Source organism: Artibeus jamaicensis, unplaced genomic scaffold, assembly GCF_021234435.1.
Source record: "Artibeus jamaicensis isolate MK-2021 breed Jamaican fruit bat unplaced genomic scaffold, CSHL_Jam_final contig_1819, whole genome shotgun sequence".
In the NCBI taxonomy this organism is placed as follows: Eukaryota; Metazoa; Chordata; class Mammalia; order Chiroptera; family Phyllostomidae; genus Artibeus; species Artibeus jamaicensis.
This window is the reverse complement of record NW_026521360.1, coordinates 153,119-177,123: the sequence shown is the minus strand read 5'-3', so window position 1 is coordinate 177,123 and position 24,005 is coordinate 153,119. Positions and strand designations below refer to the sequence as shown.

At 39.8% G+C, this 24,005-nt stretch overlaps 1 protein-coding gene across 8 annotated transcripts in view; it reads right to left on the bottom strand.

Annotated features, from left to right (window-relative positions):
- The window catches only part of GGACT (gamma-glutamylamine cyclotransferase), a 56,057-nt gene extending 32,389 nt beyond the window's left edge, over positions 1-23,668 (bottom strand). For 2 of the 8 annotated variants that reach the window (XM_037143366.2, XM_037143362.2), the window contains exons 1-2: positions 23,591-23,668; positions 19,955-20,118 (exon numbers count right to left, since the gene is read on the bottom strand). The gene's annotated coding sequence lies outside the window, so the exon portion shown is untranslated. Of the gene's footprint in view, positions 1-19,386; positions 19,527-19,954; positions 20,119-22,903; positions 23,112-23,157; positions 23,227-23,590 lie in introns of those variants that run through there. The other 6 variants (XR_008392708.1, XM_037143363.2, XM_053671523.1 and 3 more) reach the window with 6 other exon arrangements.
- Between the last annotated feature and the right edge of the window lie 337 nt (positions 23,669-24,005).

Below are 24,005 nucleotides of genomic sequence, written 5' to 3'. Positions count from 1 at the left end.
TTGTAGAAAATAAAACTACTGGCTAATATCTTTTATGAACATACATGCAAAAGTCTTATGCAAATATCAGCAAATCAAATCCAGAAATAGAAAAAGATAATATATCATTACCATGGAATGTTTCATCCCAGCAATGTAAAGTTAGTTTAATATTTGAAAATCAACCAATGAACCTTCAAATAAACAGGCAAAACAGAAAAACCTTATGATGATCTACACAGATGCAGAGCAAGTGTTCGACAAAATTCAACAAAATCATGATCAAAATTCTCATCTAACTAGGAATAAAGGAGAACTTCCTCAACTGGATAAAGGGCATCTATGAAATACCTTAGCCTTTTAAATTAGCCTTTTAAAAAGGCTAATATCCTTTTTAAAAATTAAATTTATTGGGGTGACATCGGTTAACAGAACTACAAGCATATATACATATATGTGTGTGTACATATATGTTTCAAGTGTACAATTCTATAATACATCATCTGTATATTGTATTGTGTGTACACCACTCCAAGTGCTATCTTCCATAACCATATACTTGAACCTCTTTACCAGGCTAACATCCTTCTAAATGGTGAATAATCAAATACTTTCCCCTTGAAAACAAGTCAGGGCTGTCCACTCTCCCACATCTACTCAGTGTTGGAAACTGGAGTTTAGCCAGAGTAGTAAAGGAAAAAGAATAAAGGAATATACTTCAGGAAGAAATAAAACTATCTTTATAGTTGATATGATTATATAGTAAAGCCTAAAGAATCAACAGGAAAAATACTGAAACTACTAAGTGAATTTAGCAAGGTCTTAGAATATAAGGTCAACACAAGGAGGGTTCCCCAAAAGACCAAATTATCTTCTGGAGGGCGGGCCCCTTGTAGAACAGGCTTCCCCTGCTAGGTGAGTGTTCTAGGAACCCATCTGGATTAGCTAACTAGCAGGCATTGTTGTGAGAGGCTGTGTTCAGCTTTAGTGAATTTTTTGTGAAGACTCTTTAAACAAACACATTAGCCCATTTGGATGATTTAAGAGCACACCTGCCCACACTGCACTGAGTGTTCAGCAGCTTTTGACCAAAAAGGGCATGACCTCCATGCACCACCCTCCTTATTCACCTGATCTCACCCTGAAGGACTTTTTGTTTCCCTGGATGAAAAAAGTCCTCAAAGGGAAACATTTTGCCCATGTGGTAGAGGTGAAATGAAAAATGACAGAAGCACTAAAAGGCATCAAAATTGATGAGTTAAAAAAACTGTTTTGAGCAGTGGAAAAACATCTTCATAGGTGCATTGCACCAAATTGAGAGTACTTTGGAGGTGACTGATGTTTAAAAATGTAAGAATAAATGCACAAGATTTTATAAATAAATTTTTTGGCATCCGCCCCATATTTAAAAATCAACTATAGTCTTATATACTAGCAGAGAAAAACTGGACCTTGAAATTTAAATATAAAGTACCATTTAAAATAACACCAAATCTGAAATACGGACACATTTAACAAAATATGTACAACTGTACACTGAAAATTTATTATTGATAGAAAATAAATATGTAATAAATGGAGAGATATAGCATGTTTTAATGAAGCAGAACTCGATATTGTAGAAATGACAATTATCCCCAATTGAACTATAGATTCAAGATGATCTTAATGAAAATCACAGCAGGTTCTGTTGTTTCTTTTTTGAAACTCATGAGCTGATTCTGAAATTTATGTAAAAGTTTTAAAAAACCTAGAATAGCCAAAACAATACTGAAAAGGTGAATAAAGCTTATATTTCTATACTTACTACAGAGCTGTAATAAAAAGATAATTAGAGACAACTGGTGGAATTAACTGCTAGACATCAAGACTGATGAAATACTGAATGATGCCAGCATTATGGTGTCATAAGACATCTCTCAATTGTGTTCCCCTATCCCAACAACAAAAATTGGGCATCCATTCACAAAATGCCTCTGTGGGAATTGTAGGATTCAACACCATATGCCAAGGGACCCAGGAGTCAGGGGAACACACCCACCTGTGCATCAGGTTAATAGGCAGGCAGACCTCTGACCTCAGTAGGGCCTGTGGGACCTGTGGGACCAGCGGGACCCTGTGAATTAGCTCCAGCCTCTCTTGGCAGCCATCAAGGAGCACCTGGAGAACTCCTGACTTGAGCAGTTACTCATGAACAAGGGAACCTTTGTAGAATCCAGGTTTCCAGAGGAAAAGTTCCAGAATTTGGATACACTGGATCGAATAAGAGGAACAGCTTGACTTTGCCAATATTGCCCCTTCTCCAAGGTGGAATGAGAAAGGGAAGGAGGGAGAGAGAGCATCTAGCTTCCCCAGCTGTGTAGGACAGTGCTAAAGAAGACTCATTTCTCTCTTACAGCATCTAGAGAATCAAATCTGGGTCTCGATGATTGAGGGAAGGGAGCAAATTGGGAAAGCAGAAGATAAGATTCGTGGAGAGCACTAAAGGGATACAGTTCCACAGACTGCATTGTGGACTCTACCAGCAAGCCAGGCAAAAAGTCACTGGGGAAGCCTCACCAGAAGATCCCTCAAATCCCTCAGATGGCCTGCAGGCACCCCCAGCACCCCATGTGCCTCGCCCATACACCCCCTTACGTTGCAACTTACTCCCTGTGCATGTCCCCAAGAGCAAGATTTGATAGAAGACTAGGGAGCATCTACATGAAGCAGGACGGGGTCTGCAGGCAGTGGAGAAACCACAGACTTGAGCTATAACACCGCCTTCTACAAAATACGGGGAGAGGCTATCAACAGCCTGCCTGGTGCATTGTAAGATCAAGAGAACACATAATGAGCTTTAAGAATTCTGTCACAAAAGGAAGTGAAGCATGGTGCAGGTATATTCATATAAGATAAGAAAGCTTCAGAATCTAGCAGCACTCTCCTGAAGGCAGTTGTTAAAGTTTGGAGGAAGTGACTGGTACTTCGAATGTGAAGGGAGCAATGCAAACCTCCAAGAATTGTGAAAAATCAAGGGAATATGACATAACCAAAGAATCACGGCAATCTCCCAGTAATCAAACCCAAACACACAGAGATCTAATATTTACCCAGTAAAGAATTAAAAATAGAATTTTGAGGAAACTTAATGAATTACAAGAAAACACAGAAAGGCAATTCTTTGAAATCAGGAAAACAACCACAAAAATTGAGAAATTTAACCAAGTGACAGAAATCATAAAAAGGAACCAAATTCTGGAGCTCAAGAATTCAATGAATAAAATGAAGGGGGAGATGCAATACAGAGCAACAATAGCAGAATAAATCAACACAGAAGAATCTATGAGTTAGAAGATGAGAACTTTGGAATAACCCAGTCAAAAAAGAAAAAAAGAATGGAAAAGAGTGAAGAAAGCCTCCATGAATTATGAGACATAATCAAAAGAACCAATATATGAAGCAGGCAGGAAGCTTGAAGAAATAATAGCTGAGTGACTTCCTGGGAAGAAATTTGAACATCCAAGTTCATGAAGCTAATAGATCACACTATTATTTTGATCACCAAGATAATTCCCAAGACACATTCTAATAAAACTGTCAAAAACCGAAGACAAAGAGAGAATCCTAAAAGCAAGAGAAAAGAAGGATGTAATCTGTAAAGAAATGCCCACTAGGCTATCCATGGATTTCTCAGCAGAAACTTTATAGGTCAGGAGAGAGTAGGATAATAGTCAAAATGCTTAAAGGAAAAAACAAAAAACTGCCAATAAAGAATACTTTATCCAGAAAAGTTATCCTTCAGAAAAGAAAGAAAAATAAAAACTTTCTTGGACAAACAAAAGTTGAGAGCCTTCAATACCACTGGACCTTATAGGAAATGCTGAAGGTTCACCAAGCTGAAAAGTTCTTGGGCATGGGCTCCAAGAACTCTGCAGTTGGAAAATGGTGTAAAAATGGAGCTGTATACAGATATCCTGATCTTAGCTGAACTGTGACTCCTCAAAAATTCATGTTAAAGCCTAGATGCCAGCACCTCAGAATATGACTATATTTGGATAGGGTCTTCAAAAAGGTCACTAAGTTAAAATGAAGATTTTAGGGTAAGGCTTAATCCAGTTAAACCAGTGTCAGAGGAAATCTGGACACACAGAGACACAGAAGAAAGGGCAAGTGAGGACTCAGAGAGAAGGCGGCCATCTGCAAGCCAAGGAGAGAGGGCGCAGGAGAAACCAAACCTGCTGACACCTTTGTCACGATTTATCGTCTCCAGAACTGTGAGGAAAAAACTTCTGTTGTTTGAGCCCCACAGTCTGTGGTACCTTCTTATGGCAGCCTAGAAAACTAATATGATACAACTAATATAATATACTTTATGGTAAACATGATGAACCTGGAAAGCATCCCAATGAAAGAAGCTGGACACAAAAGCTCACATTTGATTCTACTGATATGAAATACCCAGAATAGGCACATCCAAAGAAATGGAAAGTAGACTGGCAGTTGCCAGGGACTGAGGGGAACAAGGGTTGAGGACTGACTGCCTAATGTGTCTGGGGCTTCCCTCTGGGATGATGAAATGCTCTGAGATTGGATGGCGGTAGTGACTGCGCAGTGCTATGACAGGGCTAAATGTTACTGGAGTCTTCACTTTAAAAATGATTAACTTTATGTTATGCAAGTTTCACCTCAATAAAAAACTCTACATTTAAAAAAATCTTTAAAAATATACAGATAAAATATAATATTAGATTATGCTGTGTTGAGTGACCAAGTGAAGGTATCTGCAGTGTCATGAAGAATAGGAAAAGCAGAGATGAATTCTGCTTGTGTGTGATTTGGAGCCTGAACTGACCCTTCAGGGAAGGGGGAATAAAGGTCATTCTGGAGAGAAGAGGGAATAGGGTGGGAGGGATTTTCACCCATTCCAGGATAGAACTGGGTGAAAGCCAGGACGCATAGGTGAGAAGGTGCCTGGGACCGGAGAGGATGGGAGATCCAGAGCACAGCCTACCAGGGTAAGGATGGATAGTTGGGAAGCTGGGGCAAGCAGGGTAGAGCGCCACCATCTGTTCACACCATAGGGGTGGACTGGATCTTGCAGCTGGGGCTTCCCAAACCCAGTTGGGCCCCCAAAACATGAAAGAAATTTGAACATTTTTATTCCTGAGTCTCCCTTTCCCTAGGGAGATTAATTTAGGAAACAGAAACCTGGACTTAAAATAAAATACATTTTAAAAAGCTCTCTAGGTGATACTGGTAATTAACCTTTTGAGAAACCATTGATTTCCCAGTGAGTGCTTCCCATTTAGTGAAGAGTCTTTCAGTGTTTCTTTCCCAGCTTAACTGAGGTATAACAGACAAAAACTGCACATATTTAAGGTGCACATGTGATGATCTGATGTAAGTATACATTATGAAATACCACAATTAAATAAACACATCCATCGTCTCACCTAACTCCCTTCTGTGTAAATGTTTGTGTGGTGAGAATGCTTAAGATGTACTCTCAGCAAATTTTAAGAATACAGTATTATTACCTATAGTCACCATCTGTACATTAGATCTCCAGAACTTACTTGTCCTGTAACTGAAGTTTGGTGCCCTTGACCAACATCTCCCATTTCCCCCACCCCCTGACTGTACTATTCTACCCTTGTTTCTATGGCTTCAACTTTTTTAGATTACACATATAAGTGATATTATATAGTATAGTAAGTACTCACTTAACAACATGAACAAGTTCTTGAAAACTGTGATTTTAAGCAAAATGACATGTCATGAAGTCAATTTTACTATAGGCTAATGAATATAAACAAGAGTTAAGTTCCTATGACATATTAATGGTCACAAAAACATCACCAAACTTCTAAATAAAGACTCAAAACACTTCTCTAATATTAAAAACATTGAAGTAAGTGTGAACTATTCATCATTTAACAAAGATGAATAAAAACAAGTGAATTCTTTTCCAACCGCTTATTCCAGTTTAGGGTCACAGGTAGGCAGAGCCTATCCCTGCAGCTCAGAGCACCAGATGGGCACCCACCCTGGACAGGACACCCTTCTCGTTGCAAGAAACATTCACATAAACATCCTCACTCTCCTGGACTGGGAAAATGCAGACAGGCCAGTTCACCTCATGTACCTCATGTGCCCATCTTTGGGATGCAGGAGGGAACCAGAGTACCCGGAAAAAATACACAGCAAAAAAAAAAAAAGACTTAGAGAAACAAGAAACATGAAACTCCAAACAGACGGTGGCCCTGGTTGGAAATCAGTTTTTTTTCTCATCATCATTATAATGAACTGACATTATCTGAGGTCCTGCTCCATTTGTCTTTCTGTGTCTTGCTTATTTCAGTTAGCATAACATCCTCCAGGTTTATTCATTTGCTGCAAATGGATTTCCTTTTTTAAAAAAATCTGATTATGTTTATTGATTTTAGAGAGAGAAGACGGGGAGGGAGAGAAAGGGGGAGAGGAGGGGCGGAGAGAGAGAGAGAGAAACATAGATGTGAGTGAGAAACGTTGATCAGTTGTCTCCCATACATACCCTGACTAGGGATTGAACCCGCAGTCTAGGTATGCACCCTTACCAAGAATCAAACACACACCCTTTTGGTGTACAGGACAATGCTCAAACCAACTGAACCACATGGCCAGGGCAGGATTTCTTTCTTTTTATGGCTGAAAAATATTTATATATATTCCTATTGTTATAGCTATACCATTATGTTTTATATATAATATACAATGGTCATCACCTATGAAACATTATATATGAAGAAAAAGTATTACATATAAATATATAAATATACATAAAATGGAATGTTTTATACACATATATTTTCTTTATCTATTCATCTGTTGACTGGCACTTCAGTTGTTCTATGTCTTGCCTATTATCAATAAGGTCTTTCAGTTCTAATTGATGCTACTGAAAAATTACTAATTTTTAGATTAAAGAAGATTCATTATGCTCTGTGTACTGTAAAAACAGGGAAGGCATGCAAATTCATGTTCACAAGATTTTCTAGAAAATATTTTTGCTTAATCTTCATTTATATGTGAAGTTCAATTAACCAGAAAAGTGAATTTTCCAAATATTAAAAATTTAATGTGTACAGACCTATATCTTGTTTAAAAAAATACTTCAAGTATCTGAGTTATACAAAAAATAAAAACAAAACAAAATGCCTAAATACCTAAATACAAAAATGACACCAAAAAAACCCCTTAAGACAACTAAAGTTGGCCCTTTCCAAATTTTGTACATATTCACCCTTTAAATTTCCTGATTATTTAATTATGTGACTGTTCCCTTAACAATATCGCTGAATGCAAATTTTCTAAGAGCATTCTATTTTTTACTCTCTTATGATTCAAGGTTGGCCAAAGTATAAATATTAAGCAACAAGAATAACCATTTTAAATGTGGAATGAATTACATGTTTTACTTTCAACTGCTGGTGTCCCCAGCATAACACTGTACAGGGTTATAGATTCTCTGTACTGGGAGAGGCCCACCCCAGGGCTGCTGGGTCTTCATGGGGAGGTACACTGAGTGGCCCAGGTCACACTTTCCAGAAGCATAATTCAACTACATCCCCAGGCAGCTGCTGTTCTCAGGAATCACATAGGTTTAAAAGATGGCTTTTACGTAGGTTTTAAATTTTGAACATGATGCTGGAAGAGACTGAAGTGAAATAAATATGAAATATTTTTTCTTTACATATACTGTTTCACAAATGATGACCCGTTTACCTCCAAGGTAGTACTTAAAGATAAAACTGAAAAAAAAGTTGCAGTCCCAATATCTCACAACTTGAGAAGAAAGCTGTTTTAAAACAAAATATCTGCCTTATAGCTTTCAGTTGTTTTCAGGCAGCAAAGGGTTCCTGCAAACCCTTCTCTGCAGAAGCTGGCTACTAGCCACAGAAGTCCATGAACCGGTTTGCTTAAGAATAAGTAGTAGGAAAGCAGTGGTGATTTTTCAACAGTAGGGGGATGCAAATTACAGCATAGGGAGTATAGTGAATAATACTGTAATACTATGCATGGTGCCAGGCGGGTACTGGAAATATCAGGTGGACCACTGAGTAAACTATATGATTGCCTAACCAGTATACTGTACACCTGAAACCAATATAAAATAATACTAAAAGTAAACTGTAATTGAAAAAGAAGATGCTGGAGATGGAATTCACAGTGGCTAGGTACACCTGTGTAACCTAGGAGGCAATTAAATCTTTGGTGCCCTTCTCCTTCCCTCTTCCCACTCCGACCACATCTGGGAAGGTTTTTACATTGGCAATGAGGCCTCTTCCTTCTTCCACCCATAATTACATTTTTATATGGAAATGAAGCGACCAGACACGGAGGGATTCTGGAGTACGAGATTTATTATTTAACGTGCACGGGCCCAGAGGAGTAAGTCTCCAAATTCTGAGCCCCGAACAAAGGATTCTTGGGGAATATATAGATTAGGGGTCTTCCTGTCTACGTGACAAAACGTGGGATACAGAAGCAGAATGTGATAATTGTTCTATCAGCGGGGGTGCTAGTTCCAGTCCTACTGGCTATCCGCTCTCCAGACAGCCCCATCGCTCTCCTGTTGCGCCTGGGGCCTGGGCAAATAAAGGTTAAACAGAGGTTTTTCAAAGTTTCCCATATCAACAGCTTGGATGATCATCTCCCAAATGGTCTTACTGCTTCTAGGACTGCCCTCATCCAGTCTGCCTGCAGATGTGTAGGGCTGTGCTTCTCCCCACTGTGCGGCTCTGGTGGGCAGCCTCTTACTTGGCCTCAGAATCCTGGCGCCTGGCATTCCTGTCTCTGCCCCTTGTTCAAAAGCTACATTTAGGGACTTGTTTCAAAACAACAGCATACAGAGGAAGTGATGGGACATTTCTTCCCATGTTAGGTTATAAAAAGCCTGTGGCTTCCATCTGGGGGCTCTCTAGCGCACTCTTCCCTTCAGATCCCTTGCTCTCTGGGAAGCTAGCTGCTGTGCTGTGAGTCTCTTAAGAAGCCACCCACATAGAAAGGAACTAAAGTCATGGCAGACAGTCAGAAGAGACCCAAGCCTATGAGTGAACTCATCCTCCCCAAGTCAAGCTGGAGATGACCATAGTCCCAGCCAACACCCTGACTGTAGCCCTGTTGAAGACCCGGAGTCAGAGCCACTTAGATAAGCAGATATCAGAGACTCACTCACCGAAACCATGGGATAATGACTATTGTTTGTAGCCACTAATGTTGGGTGTAATCTGTGCCTACAGATAAATTTAAAAATATCGTGTTTCTTCATGCTGCTCACAAAGGCTAATCACCATCTAGTCCTCTTTCCTCCTCTCCCACAACCTCCAGGCCATTCCTCATCCTACTCTGTGGGTGTGTATTCTGTCCCCCTATTTGCTTGCAAGGTTGCCAACGCCTTTAAGCCCATCTTCTTCATTCTTCAACATGGTACCTGGAAAAATATCCTCATCCTTCAAGGTTTCCATGTTACTTCAAACATCATCTCCGCTGTGTAATCTTCCTGTGGGCAAAAATGATCCTGGCACCACATCTTGGGGTATTACCAGCCTGCAGTCTCCCTCAGAAAATATGTAGTACAGGTCCTCAAATAATGTTTTGTTCAACATCGTTTCGTTCAACATCATTTCATTATAGTGATTGTGAGATGTCACGGGAACTTAACTCTTGTTTATATCAGTTAATATGTGAAAAAATCGGTTTTGTTATATCATTTTACTTAAAATCACGGAACCTATCAATAATGTTAAGTGAGGACTTACTTTACATGTATATACATACACATATACATAAATACATACAATACACACACCTTTACTTTTAAAAATTTTTATTTTTTTCTTTTAAAAAATTTTTTATTAATTATGCCATTACAGTTGTTCTATTTCCCCCCTTCATTCCCCTCCACCCTGCACAACCCCTCCCTCACCATTCCCCCCCTTTAGTTTATGACCACGTGTCTCAAGTTCTTTAGATTCTATATTTCCCATACTATTCTTGCCCTCCCCCCTATCTATTTTCTACCTACCATCTATGCTACTTATTTTCTGTACCTTCTCCCCCCTTCTCCTTCTCCCACTCCCCTGTTGCTAACCCTCCATGTGATCTTCATTTCTATGGTTCATCCTGATCTAGCTGTCCTCTTAGTTTGCTTTTGTTTTAGGTGTGGTTGTTAATAACTGTGAGTTTGCTGTCCTTTCACTGTTCATGTTTTTAATCTTCTTTTTCTCAGATAAGTCCCTTTAACATTTCATATAATAAGGGCTTGGTGATGATGAACTCCTTGAATTTGATCTTATCTGAGAAGCACTTTATCTGTCCTTCCATTCTAAATGAAAGCTTTGCTGGATATATCAATCTTGGATGTAGGTCTTTGGATTTCATGCCTTGGAATACTTCTTTCCAGCCCCTTCTTGCCTATAAGGTCTCTTCTGGGAAATTCGCTGACAGTCTGATAGGAACTCCTTTGTAGGTGACTGTCCCCTTATCTCTTGCTGCTTCTAGAATTCTCTCCTTCATTTTAATCTTGGCTAATGTAATTATGATGGGCCTTGGTGTGTTCCTTCTTGGGTCCACCTTCTTTGGGACTCTCTGAGCTTCCTGGATTTCCTGGAAGTCTATTTCCTTTGCCAGATTGGGGAAATTCTCCTTTATTATTTGTTCAAGTAAGTTTTCCACTGGTGGCTGTTCCTCTTCCCCTTCTGGTACCCCTATAATTAGGATATTGGATCGTTTAAAGATGTCCTGAAGGTTCCTAAGCCTCTCATTTTTTTTTGAATCCTTATTTCTTCATTTTTTTCTGTTTGGTCATTTTTTTCCTCCTTCTGGTCCACTCCATCGATTTGAGTCCCAATTTCCTTTCCATTACTATTGGTTTCCTGTGCATTTCCCTTCATTTCAATTAGTTTAGCCTTCATATGTTCCTCTAATTTGTGACTAAAATCAATCAGTTCTGTGAGCATCCTGATCACCAGTGTTTTGCACTGTGCATCTGAAAGTTTGGCTATTTCTTCATTGCTTAGAATTATTGGCTCTGGGGCTCTGAGTTGCTCTTGAGCCATGTTTTGATCTGTTTGTGCCTGTTATGTATGAGGAACAGAGCCTTAGATGTTCACCAGGGCGGGGCCACCCAGGTCACTGGTTTGTGACGCTGTGTGTGGGGGTGGGGTCAGAGAGGGACAATGGTGGTCCCCTCTGCTGCTTCCCGCCACTGGGGCCTGCATGGTCTGTCTCACCGCTCACTCCTTCACCGCTTTATCTGCTCGTGAATGTGTGACCGTGATCAGCCCTCAGTGGGTCCACCCGCTTCTCCACACCTGGGATGTGCCCACAGCTGCTGGCGCACATGGGTTGCGTACCTGGGTCAGTCCGGTGGATCTTTCCTGCCCGACTGCGCTCTGCTGCTGGCTCTGCCCCTCTTACCAGTTTGGCTGAAAGGTTTGTTGTTGTCCAACTTCCGTATAGTTCAATTTTCTATGGTTTGGTTGTGTTTTTATTGCTAAAACTTTGTTGTTTTTTAAACTTGGTTGTGCGAGGAGGCACAGTGCTTCCACCTACGCCTCCATCTTGGCGGAAGTCCTCACACCTTTATGTCTATACTTATTGAAAACCATGAGTTCACACCAATATACCCAACCCAGTCAATCCACATAACAGGGTTGATCCTAGTTTTCAATATTTCTGTATTTGGTAACTCCCTTCTCTGACAGTGGGAAACCTGGTTCACATTATCTTTAGTGCGGTTATTTATCTGCTCAATCCTATCTAAGTAACAATTTCCAATCTTAGCCACCACCATTTCCCCTACCTGTAAACCCTCTTTTCCCTGCTCAGGCTCTGACACCCCTCATCAAGATGCCCCTCTGAAAAGATATCCTACTCAGGCTAGGAATCCCCACACCTGATTCAAGGGTTGGAGACAGTGACTCCGTCTCTTTACGGAGGAGCTGCAAAGTCACAGCACATAGCTGCGTGTGTAAGGCAATGGGATGAATTTGTTCATCCAGTGCACCAGACTCCTTGGTATCATTAGGAGCGTGCAGCTTCCACTCATTAGAGAAGATGGCTGGCAAAGCACTGGCCACAATGTTCCCATGCAAAGGAGCGGGACCGATGAACAGCAGATGAAGAACAAGAGCCCTATACTTCCAGCTGAATCAGGTTCATTCCTTTGCAAAACTTCCCCAAAGTCTCACACATTTCTTTGCTTCCTCCCTTTACCAGAACTTGAGGCACAGGGTCACTCTGAATAAAACTGGGGATCAGTAACCAAGGATGGAGTAGAGAATGGACATTTGGTGGTGATTACAATTTCTGCCACTCCCACTTTTTATACATACTGACCAACATTCTGCTTTCAGGGGTTGTTGAAGACTATGAATGAATGAATCTCTGGAAGTATTCTTGAACTTTACCCATCTCCTGGTTTATAAAGTTTCAAAGTAAATCATCCTCAGTGCACAGGAACTTTTACAGAAGCTTAAATCTAAAAATCCCACATGGAAGACAATGTTGCAATGAGCTTGTCCAAAGCTTGGTGGGAGCAGATCAAACTCCAGCCCCAAACACCACACCATTCAAGAGCATTGGGAGCAAAGAGCAGTGAAGATGGTCCCAGCTCTCTGCCAAGCCAAAGGAAAGGAAGAAGAGAAAAGGAAAAATAATAATGAAGTGAAAGATAACCTCAGAATCTGGGTGGTGGGGGGAATGGTACATGAGAACTACTCTTTTGGGAGTCCTGGGGAAACTTATTTTGCAAAACCACCCAGGAAGCAAGATTTGCCATGTTTCAGACGAATTCATCTGAATTGATTCTACTTTTCTGCAAGGAAAACCCAAAGGGCTGTTATTTAATAGAAAGACATTTTGAAGTTTTTCTGTATATACATTATTATAGCAGTGTAATTTCTTGATATTGTTTCAATGCTCTTCTGATCATAGCTGTATAGTGTTATGCCTGGAAGCAAGAGGAAGAAAGCATGGTATAGATGAAGAACCTGTACCTCTGAACTACATGTATAGTTCATACTTACTATTCAGGTCAAATCTTCCCACCTTTTAGCTGCGTGACCTTGTTTGAGGTATTTCATCTCTCTGAACCTCAGTTATATCACCTGAGGGTAATAATGTCCATGTCAACAACTGTTGTATCAAGATTATATGAGATACCCTGGCTGGTGTGGCTCAGTGGATTGAGTGCTGGCTGGCCTGTGAACCAAAGGGTCACTGGTTCAATTCCCAGTCAGGACACATGCCTGGGTTGCAGGCCAGGTTTCCAGAAGGAGGTGTGCAAGAGGAACCACACATTGATGTTTATCTCCCTGTCTTCCTCCCTTCCCATCTCTCTAAAAATAATAAAACAAAATCTTTTTTAAAAAGTACTTTGTGAGGGGGTGGGCTGGGATGGGAGTAAAAGACAGAAAACTGTACTTGAACAACAATTAAATAAATTTTTTAAAAAAGTACTTTGTAGAAAAAAAGATTATATAAGACAATGTATATAAAATTTTGACACACAGTGTTTTTGATAAATATTAATGCCCTTCTGAGAGAAGGATAAATCACAGAATTACAAGGAAAAACAACAACAGAATGCATACAATGCATTAATAGATATATAAGTGCCTGTCATATGGCTTGTGTCCAATAAATGTTAGTTCCTTTTTAAACTTAACCATACAAAAAGCCATATCCTATCTAGAATGGTCAAATGTTTCTTTATAGTGAAGTTTAACATCTTGTGCACAGAAAAAATTGTAACCCTCTCTACATTAGTAAACACTGTGTACTAAAGATGATGTAACATACTTCATGGTTCCCTGCAGCATTAGTCATGATAACTGAGGTGGAAGTAACCCAAGTGTTGCATAAATAAAATGTGATATCTATATACAATATTCAGTCTTAAAAAGGAAAGAAATTCTGACACATGCTACAATATGGATGAGCCTTGGGGACATTACCTTAGGTGAAATGAGCCAATAACGAAAAGATAAGTACTATATGATTCCACTTCAGTGAGGTACCTCGAGTAGCCACATTCACAGAGACAGAAAGTAGAATGGTAGCTTTCTGGGACTAGGGGAGAAGTGGGCAGCTGTTGTGGAATGGAGTAAAGAGCTTTAGTTGTTTGAGATGAAACAGTTTTGGAACTCTGTTGCACAACAACATAAATATACTTAACACTACTGAACTGTACACTTAAAAATGATTAAGATGATACATTTTATATTATGATTTTTATCACAATTAAAACTAATAAAATTACTTGTTAAATGATGTAATTTGTAAGCTGTCATAATAATGTACGGTCATTATGCTGATTAATTATGGAATGTGTTACAGAGACAGCTATGCAGTTTGCTGACCAGAGCCAAATCCATATCAAGCTTCGGAAGTTACTCTAGAGTGTGCTTTCTTGAGTAAAAATGTGGGACTTTTTAGGGCTCACCTTCTAAAGGAAAAAGTGAAACTTGACACCTTTCGTTGTAATATTTGCTATTACCACTGGAGAATTATAAGATGTTAAAGCTGAAAGAAACTTTACAAATTACACTTTAAAGTTGAAGAAAGGTAAATATAGACTTTAATCAATAGAAATTATTTGCTTAAGATCATACAGTGAGAAGAACTGGAAAGAGAAACCATCTCCAGGATTCCTCTTGATCCTCTTGTACAATGGACTTCGCTCTCTGGAATTCTTCACTTCTGAACTGCACTGTTTAATATGCTGCCACCAGGGGGCAGCAGGTGTATTAGTCTGGTATTCTAAAACCATGGATTCAAGGCCCCAGTACATTTCTATTATCCCCCTCCAAACCTTCCCCCAAAATATATATCTACATTTATAAGACTTTGTTAACATCAACAAGCATAAAGTTTAAAGGACATACATAACTTTCTAAATAAAACAAATACTTGGGTCCAATGGAGGTGGCACCTTTCTAATCCTTCACTATTTTTTATTTCAATCATTATTGATATACAGATAAATTAACATGTTAGTTTTAAACCAAAAATGAGTTAACCACAGAAACCCATCCCATTGCTTTACATCTGGAACCAAATTATCCTAGTACTTGACCTGTGAGGCATTAGACCACAACAACCTCAAATCTGGCAATTTGTCCTCAATCTTCCTTTATTTGTCAAGTTCAGTTTTTCCATATAATGCCCATATGTTACACAGAACGGTCCTTCAAAAGGTCTAACCATCCAGTAACTTTCACAAGCAAAAACATAGAGTCTTCTAGTCACAGAGTAAAACCTATATAGACACCATTCTCCCAACTGAGCTACCAACCAGAAGCTCAAACAATAGCAGTTAATGGGTGACACTTGACTTTTTGCACCCTGAGACTTTCAGAGTTCCATCCATTCGAGGTGTGAGGGACAACATTAGCGGCAACAGCTTAGTAATTAATCCAATAGTCAACTTCACATGTTCAAGCAACAGTGACCAGTGACCATGGTCCCTAAATTTCTCAAATGCAAGGTTTTACTACTGTCTCAGACACAGGGAAGCAGTCAATTTTAACTTATTCTCTGCATACATCCATTTACTTTCAGGTAACTAAAGATTCACCAATTAATCTAATCTAGCATAAAACTGATAGCAAAAGCAATTATGGCACTGTTGGTTACTAATGGTAAAACAGGAGCGAGACATGAACAAGGTGCAATAATGAATGAATACTATAAAATGCATTATATATTTAGATGCTATTCTGTAATCCTTTGCCATATATGATGTGTCCACTGATGAGATTTAAGACTCCTCTCAATACATTCTGCTTTTAATTTTTTCAATATAGAATATTTACTACTTACTATATTAAATGTAGATTATCACCGGAAAACCAGAAATATTTATTTTCATAACTGGTATATAAATTAAGTTTAATTCAGTAATTTCAAGATTAGAAATAATTTTATAATACTGAAATCAGGTAATTAAAAATAAAAACACATACCTATTAGGATGGGTCAAATTAAAAAATGACAATATCAAGTGCTGACAAGGATATGGAACAACTGGAACTGTCCTACATTGCTGGCGGGGATACAAATGAGGGGATATAAATGTGTACAGCAGCTCTGTTCAAAATCACCAAAAGCTATAAAGAATGCAAATGTCTTTCAACACTGGATACACAAACTGTAGTACACCCATAAGATAAAATACCATTTGGGAATAAGAAAGGATACACACACATACACGGATGAATCTCAAAGATGTTGTCTGAGTGAAACAAGTCAGCCTAAAAGGTTCCATACTATATAATTTCATTTATGTGACATCTGGAAACGGCAAAACTTATAAAAATGGAAACCAGGTCAAGGGCAGTCAAGATTAGGCTGCTCACAGAGTGAGGGTTTGACTATAAGGGGACAAACATGAGGGAGAACTTCTTATGTTTTGTTCTCTGGGCTGCTTCTGGTGATAGAACTGCTCTGTATCAGGACTGTGATAAGGGTTATATGAATGAATCAATTTTAAAATTCATAGAATTATATGACAAAATTTTACTATATATAAATTCAAATACTAATGATGAAAGAATGAGAGCATGCAAATACTCTAAAGCATTCAGTTAAAAACAAAAGGTAGCCCTTGACTGGTGTGGCTCAGTGGGTGGGTCGCTAGTTTGATTCCTGGTCAGGGCAAGTGCCTGGGTTGTGGGCTAGGTCCCCAATTAGGAGTGTAAAAGAGGCAACAGATCAATGTTTCCCTTGCACACTGATTTTTCTTTCCCTCTCATTATTCCTCCCTTCCCCTCTCTCTAAAAATAAATAAATAAAATCTTTTAAAGAGGTAAAAATATCAATTATTATTTAAAAGGCACTCAGGAAGTGTATAAACCAAATACAACGACTGGGCTTTGTTTTGATCCTAATTTGAAAAACAGAGACTTTTTTAGACCACTGTGTAAATTTGAAAACAGTACTAGATGATACTAAGGCTATTTTGTTCCTTGTTAGGAAGGACTGTGGTTATGTAAAAACAACTTCTAAAGAAAAGTCATACAAAAATATTTAGGGGTGGAATGATATGGTTTCTGGCATTTGCTTAAAAACTTTTCAGAAGTAAGCAAACAAACAAAATTCAAAAAAAAGGAAGGCCAGAGGGAGGGAGGAGGAGAAGGGTGAAGAAGTACGGCAAAGGCAGAATGACACGTGGATTTCTGATGCCATGCTGCTGGGTGAGGGTTCACTGTCTTCTACTTTTAAGCATGGCTGCAAATGTTATAATATAATGCTGAGAGAGAAAAAGAAAAACAGTGACTTTGTCTTCATGAATACTCCCAAGAATGCCATCCGACCCTGTTTTTTATTCATTTACAACATACACTTATTCCGCCTCATGATTTTCATTAAGTTTTTATAATCTGCATCCAACTTTACAGGAAACCAAACCAAGGGTGAAAGAGTAATTCAAAACTGGCAGTTGTGATTCTACTAAAAAATAATGTCTTAAAGAATGCTTTTCAATTAAATCTCATTTAGTGCTCAGAAATTAGTAAAACCATCATGAGATGTAGAAATATTAATAATCTTCATTAATTTATCTGCTGCGTACTCCTTTAAGTGCAGATGATAATAACAGGAACAGATAAATCCTCAAAAAGTCTAAAAGCAGATGTAGTAATCTGAACAAATGGACAAGAATGCTACATAATTTGAGGAGTATCTCTCTAACTTACTCTGGCATAACTCAAAATGTCAGAGTTCTACAAAAACACTCCCAAATAACTGGAAATGTGCTCTGGCTGGCTGCCTGTTATAGATGGAAGGCACTACTGAGGAATCCAAATGAGGAAGCCCTGGCTCTCACCTAATTAGCATTATTAGGTGAGAAAGTACTAAAAATCTTAGTATGACTTTTGTTTAAAATAGCCCACCACTGTTTAAGGCTAGAGTGCAAAAACAATTAACACATGTAAAAACAACAGAAAAAAACTAAAATGGAAAGTAGCTGCAGAAGCAAAAGCCCCAGCAGGCTGCAGCAGCAGGTGTGACCTTTTGGGGAGGATGGAGGCATAGGAATGAATCAAAGAAGGTCTTTGATAGCCCCTCCGTCGAGCTCTGAAGAACTGGTGGTATTTCATACGTGGAGCCAATGACTCCTGTCACTCAGAAGTGTCTCTGATTAATATTGAGGAAGGAGGGTTCCGAAGAGTGGAAATGTAGTGGAAACGGATTCTGAGCCTGTATTAGTATCTGGTCCTAATGCATCTGACAGCCCCTAACGTCTGGAGAGCTGCCCTGATTCAGCAGCAGCTACTGCATTACAAGGAGAGGTGAATGAATAAAAACCCTTTCCCTCCCAAAGATGCCCATGTCTTAATCCGCAGAACTTATGAACATGTTACCTTACATGGCATGAGGGACTTTTCAGATGTGCTTAAAACGGCTTTGAGATGCAGAAATGATCCTGGATTGTCCAAATAGGCCCAATCTAACCACAGGAGTCCCTTAGACTGAAGAAGCTTTCTTGGCTCAGGGCAGAGAGAGAGCTGTGACTGGGTTGGAGGGGTCAAAGGGATGCAATATGACTATCTTTCAAGGCAGAGGGAAGGAGCCAATAAGCCAAGGAATACGGGGTGGAAAACTTGAGAAAAGAGAATCTCCTCCAGGGCCTCCAGGTGGGGGCACAGCACGGATGATGCCTTCATTTCAGCTGGCGAGATGTGGCAGCACTAGGAACCTAATGCAAAATAAGATGCACTTCTCCCACTTGTTAGGCCTCTGTCTGTGCCCCTTCTCTGCTGCCCCCAGTGAAAGCCATTTCCATTCAATTAAAAGATGTGATCTTCCAAATCTCACATCTCCAAACGCCACTTAACCAAACCACATGAGGTCATAAACCCTACTCCACATATTCTGCTTAGCACCATCACCTCTCCACCTTAGTCCTTGCTGTTTGCAATTATTCTCTTCTTTAAAGTTTACACTTATAATTTATTAAATACCAAGCACCATGTAAAGAAGTTTTCATGGATTTTCTCGTTCAATTCTCCCAACAACCCTGTCAGATAGACATGTTATACTCATTTTTTAAATCAAAAAGTTCAAAATCACCCTGCTAGTAAATGGAAGAGGCAGGATCTGAAGCTAGGCAGACTGACCAAAAAGTTGGTCCCTTTAACCATGACTATGTCTGTCCCCTAAGTGAGAAATGGAAGTTCCAAGATCTTGTGCATTTATTGACACAATACCCCCACTGTTTAGCACAGAGACTATTAATAGTTGCTGAATAAGAACCAATAGGGTAAAGATAGGTTTTCCCTCCACTATTCTTTTTTAAAGAAAACTTTACTATGAGAAGTCAAATACATACAAAAATAGAGTAATGATATAATAATCCCTAAACACCCACTCCCCAATTTCAACCACATTAAAGTAGGGCCTATTTTAATACTAACATTTAATCAATTTAATTTATATTATCTGGTAGAAACAGACCCCTTCAATATTATTCTTTTTCGGAATCACATGTTCTTAGCTCTCATCACATGTTCATTTATCTGTGTGAACATAAATTTTGAAAAGAATAACCTTGAAATGGTTATTATCTTTCTAAGCAAAACACAAAGCAAGGAAACTATAAAAAGGAGACTGATGGTTTTCCCTACATAAAAGTAAATTTTTCTTCAGAGCCTATGTACTATAAACAAAGTAAAAAATGGGGAAAATATAGTTGTAACATACTATATGACAAAAGATAAGCATCCTCAGTGTATAAAGAATTCTTGCAAATCAGTAAGAAAAGGACCACAACCCAATGCCATGTTTTCTAGAAAAGTGGATACAGAGATGAACAGTTTCCCCTGCTGTTCTTAGGTGACAAAAAGACAAGAACTACCATCTGACTGTGTTTGCCAACATAGTTTCTCCAGTGCTACAGAATTTAGGAGCAAGGAAACTGTAGAACAGAGCAGAAAACAATTCTCACCTGTAAGCTTGTTTCTTCAAAAGCCGTGTGGCCCTGGAATCCAGTACCACAGTAAGTCTGAGAGTCTGAAAAGCCTTCAGAATCCTTCCAAACAGGACACCAGGACACGTACTGCCACCTTGTAGGATGATATGCACCAGGCAGGTATCCAGTTTTCAGTCCTGCTGGATGTAAGATTAAGAAAAGGGTGAGTAAATAAAGTTGAGTGTTTATGTGACAAGAGGCTTAAAAACAAAAATGAACCACCCAGCCCCTGGTGGAAGACATCTTAGGCCCTGGATGTGGGCCCAAGGAAGGTAGTTCCATTCGATGAGAAAATGTAGTGCGCTGGCCCAAGGCACCACAAGATGCCTTGAGAAATGGAAAATCCCCAGTGACCTAACAGGGGTTCAAAGTTCTCAGCCTCCTTGAGAAACAGCAGCTATACCCTCTCTTCAAGTAAGAAAAATAAGATAAGAAAGGAAAAACTGTATTCTCTGTCACCAGGCAAAGAGTATTTTAGAGAAAAATGAGCTTCCTAGGTGAAGGTTTCCTAGTCTTCTAAGGTCTTAAATTTATATTTTTAAAAAAAATTCAAACCACATCTGACAAAAATGTTCAACCTGAATTTAAGCCTTTAGCTGTCTTTCAGACAACAGAAACTACAGGGGATAGAGGAGCAAGCTAAACCACACTATACAAAAAGGCGAATCCAGAATATGAGGCATTTATAGACAACCAAGTGACACTAATCATCACCGGCATTAAAGAAATGCATGGGCACTGCTTTAGACAACTGTCAGCAAACTATGGCTCAGTCCACCAGTGGCGTTTTAAACAAATAACTGTGAAACACACAATTTTATGGGAACACATTCATGCAAATTTTTACATATTATCCATGGCTAACTTTTCAGGGCAGTTAGATAAATGCAGCAGAGACTGCATGGCCTGCAAAACCTAACAGAGTTAGCATCTGGCCCTTTTAAGAAAGAGTCTGTCAAACCCCAATTCTAGATTTAAAAAGACAGCAGATAGTCAAGATTCTGATTCACACAGACCAGCAATAAGAATAAGTTCATTTCTGAGTCAATCAGTGAAATTTGACAGTGGACTAGATTCTAAAAAACTCCAAGAAATTATTGTCAATTTGATTAGGAGCTGACAATGGTACTGTGGTAAACAAGAAAATGCCCTCCTTTGGGGGGCATTTGGAATTTAAACTGCTACAAGTGCAAAAAAGCCTCAAAATAAAAAGATGAAGCAGATTTGTCTAAAAATTTTAAACAGTTTGTTAAAACAAATTGTTAAATCTATTTGATGTTCGTTATAGTTCATTAAAGTTCATTTTATGTTTGCTGTAATAAAAAAGAAAAATAAAGCAGGACCTTGATTAAAAAGTGTATTGCTACATAGGCTTTCTTTCCAGGTACACTTCCCACACCCCATCCCACTGCTCCTTACGCTGCGTCTAGCCTCAGCATCTCATTTGCTCCCACATTTATGAACATAGTTACATGCTAACTTCTTATCTTTGCCCATGGTATTTACTACTAGGAATGCCTAATTACACTCTTCTGCCTATAAAAAATCTACTCTCTGCTCAAGGTTCAGTGCAAATGTGACCTCCCCTAAGTCCTCCCATGAGAATGCGTCTTTGTGCTCTTTTCTGTAAACCCACTAGAGGAGTATAACAACAGCTTACCCAGAATAAGCCCTGCTTATACAGCCTAAACAGGTCCAAACTAAACAAGGCTTCCTTGCCCTGAAAAATTTCACTGAGAAGAGAGAATTTCAATTCAAGAATAAGTTCTTGTTAAGCAATATGTTTGTCATGTTTAACAAACTCTATCTTTTCTTAAATCCTCACCAGAGAACATGCTTGTAGAGGGGAAAGAAAAGAGAGAGGTGAAGAGAAACATCCATGTGAGAGAGAAGCATTGATTGGGTTGCCTATTGTATATGCCCCCAACCAGAGACTGGGCCCACAACCTAGGGATGTGCCCCAACAAGAAATGGAACCCGCACACTTTTGGTTTGCAGGACAATGCTCCAACCAATTGAGTCACACTGGCCAGAACTAACCAATGTTCTCTTAATAAAATGTCTAAAAACAAAGGTTTACCTCTGGCTGAAAATGCTCTAGAGAAGACTGCTAAGATCACTTGATTTTTATCCTCTTATTGCCACCTTTCCTTGAGACCGGTCCTTCTGCAAACCCCGCTGCCTGCATCATGCCAGCCTGCAGGGTGCCCTAGATACATCCTCAGCCCTGTAGTACCCAACTAGCCAGGCTAACTGTAGATACAAACCGTTTCAACAACTCCACTAGGAACAGCTGACATAGGTTGGAATTTTCAAGAGATCTTAGTAGGTAAAATTGAGAAAAATGAGCATATAATTTTAAAGCTTAAACAGTATCAGTTTCTATCTGTATTCTCTTCTACTTCCTGCTGCCCATAAGCTAAGACCTAACCCTTTCTAGGACTAGTGTTAGTAGTTAGGAACCTCATTAGTAAGGTCGACTGATTCAAAATATTTAACAAAAGTCCACCAATTAAAAAATTTAACTTTGCAAACTATGCTTTTGAAATACAATGCTCTCCACCAGATACGCTGCTTAGGAGTTTCCAGTTTTTCCTGGGAGTCAATTCAAGAAAACAAGTAATTTGGGGAAAATAAGGGCAAACTGCAGGAGCTTTTCATATTAGCATTTCAATAAACTGCAAGAGACTGGAGAGAAAATCTTCAATTATAGGGCAAATTACGTAAGTACGGTGAGTGATTAAGACCTACACTTTACATAGATCAGGCCTATTGATTTAGTGATACTCCTTCGTTTTTAATCCCTAGGACGTTTAGCAAAATTAATAACCTGCTTTAAAATATGGCTACAAATAATTTTCATATCAGTTCAACATTCACAAAGTAAGCTTGGAATCAAAAAGTTGTATTCAGAAAACCGTGTACCTATTTAGGGCTTCCAGAGTGTAACAGCAATAACCATATTTAGCGTAATCAAGGCAGTAAAAGCAACTGCTCCAAAACTTCAGGTGTGTCACAAACGGTTTCAAAGAAAACTAAGCTCAAAAACTGGCAAGCGCCAGAAATTTCTACATTTCTTTTGCAGCTTTTGGTTTCCTCACAAACCGGTATCTCTAAAATTAAAAACAATTCCGACAAGTGTTAAACCTCATTCAACTAATATCCTTTCTTAAAACTACCTTCTTAAGTCTTTACTTTTCCCCTTATTAGGAAGAAGCAGTCAACCTAACCCGAAGGCAGATCCTAACTGCGCACTCTCCCATTCTGGCAGTGGCGCTCGCTTTGTGCAGAGTGGAACCAATCTGGGGACGAGTTTAACGGCCCTGTGTCCCCTCCCTTCCAGCGGGTTTCGAAAGGCCTGGGCGTCCCTTTCGGCCCAGTTCCCTCCCTTCCAGCCGGTTTCGAAAGGCCTGGGCGTCGCTTTCCGGCCCGGCTCTGCCCCTCCTCTCTTCCTCTCCCCCACCTCCCTGGACCCCGTAGTCCAGACTCAGCCCCGGAGCAAGCCGCCGCGTCAGCACAGACGGCAGGAGCCCGTGGGGTCCCCGGGTCAGTGTGAGGAGGCGGAGGCCCTGCCAGCAGCTCCCAGTCCTCAGCTGGAGCCCAACGACTCACCTGCCACAGGACTCTGGGCCGTAGGGAGAGCGGCCGGAGAAGCTGAGCGGAAACCGCTGGCCGAGGATGATACTGCACCCCTGGGAGGCCGCCCATGGGGGCGCCCCCTAGAGGCGGGATGCGGTGCCAGCCCGCTCTGGCCTCGCCTCTTGTCTTCCCTGCTCCTGGGGCCCCCCCGCACACCTGAGACTCAGACACATATTGCTTTAACACCTCCCGGGAGCTCATGGCCAGCTTTGACTGCATGTTGAACTCAGACACATTGGAGATACACTCCATCAGCTACACGTGCGCACACATACGCACACGCACACTTAGAAATGAGCCTGATACAGGGTGCAGCCAAGGGGGGGGGGGCAAAAACAAAGATTTGGAATGGTGTCCAGAACTCAAAGTGTATAGGAATATTGGAGGG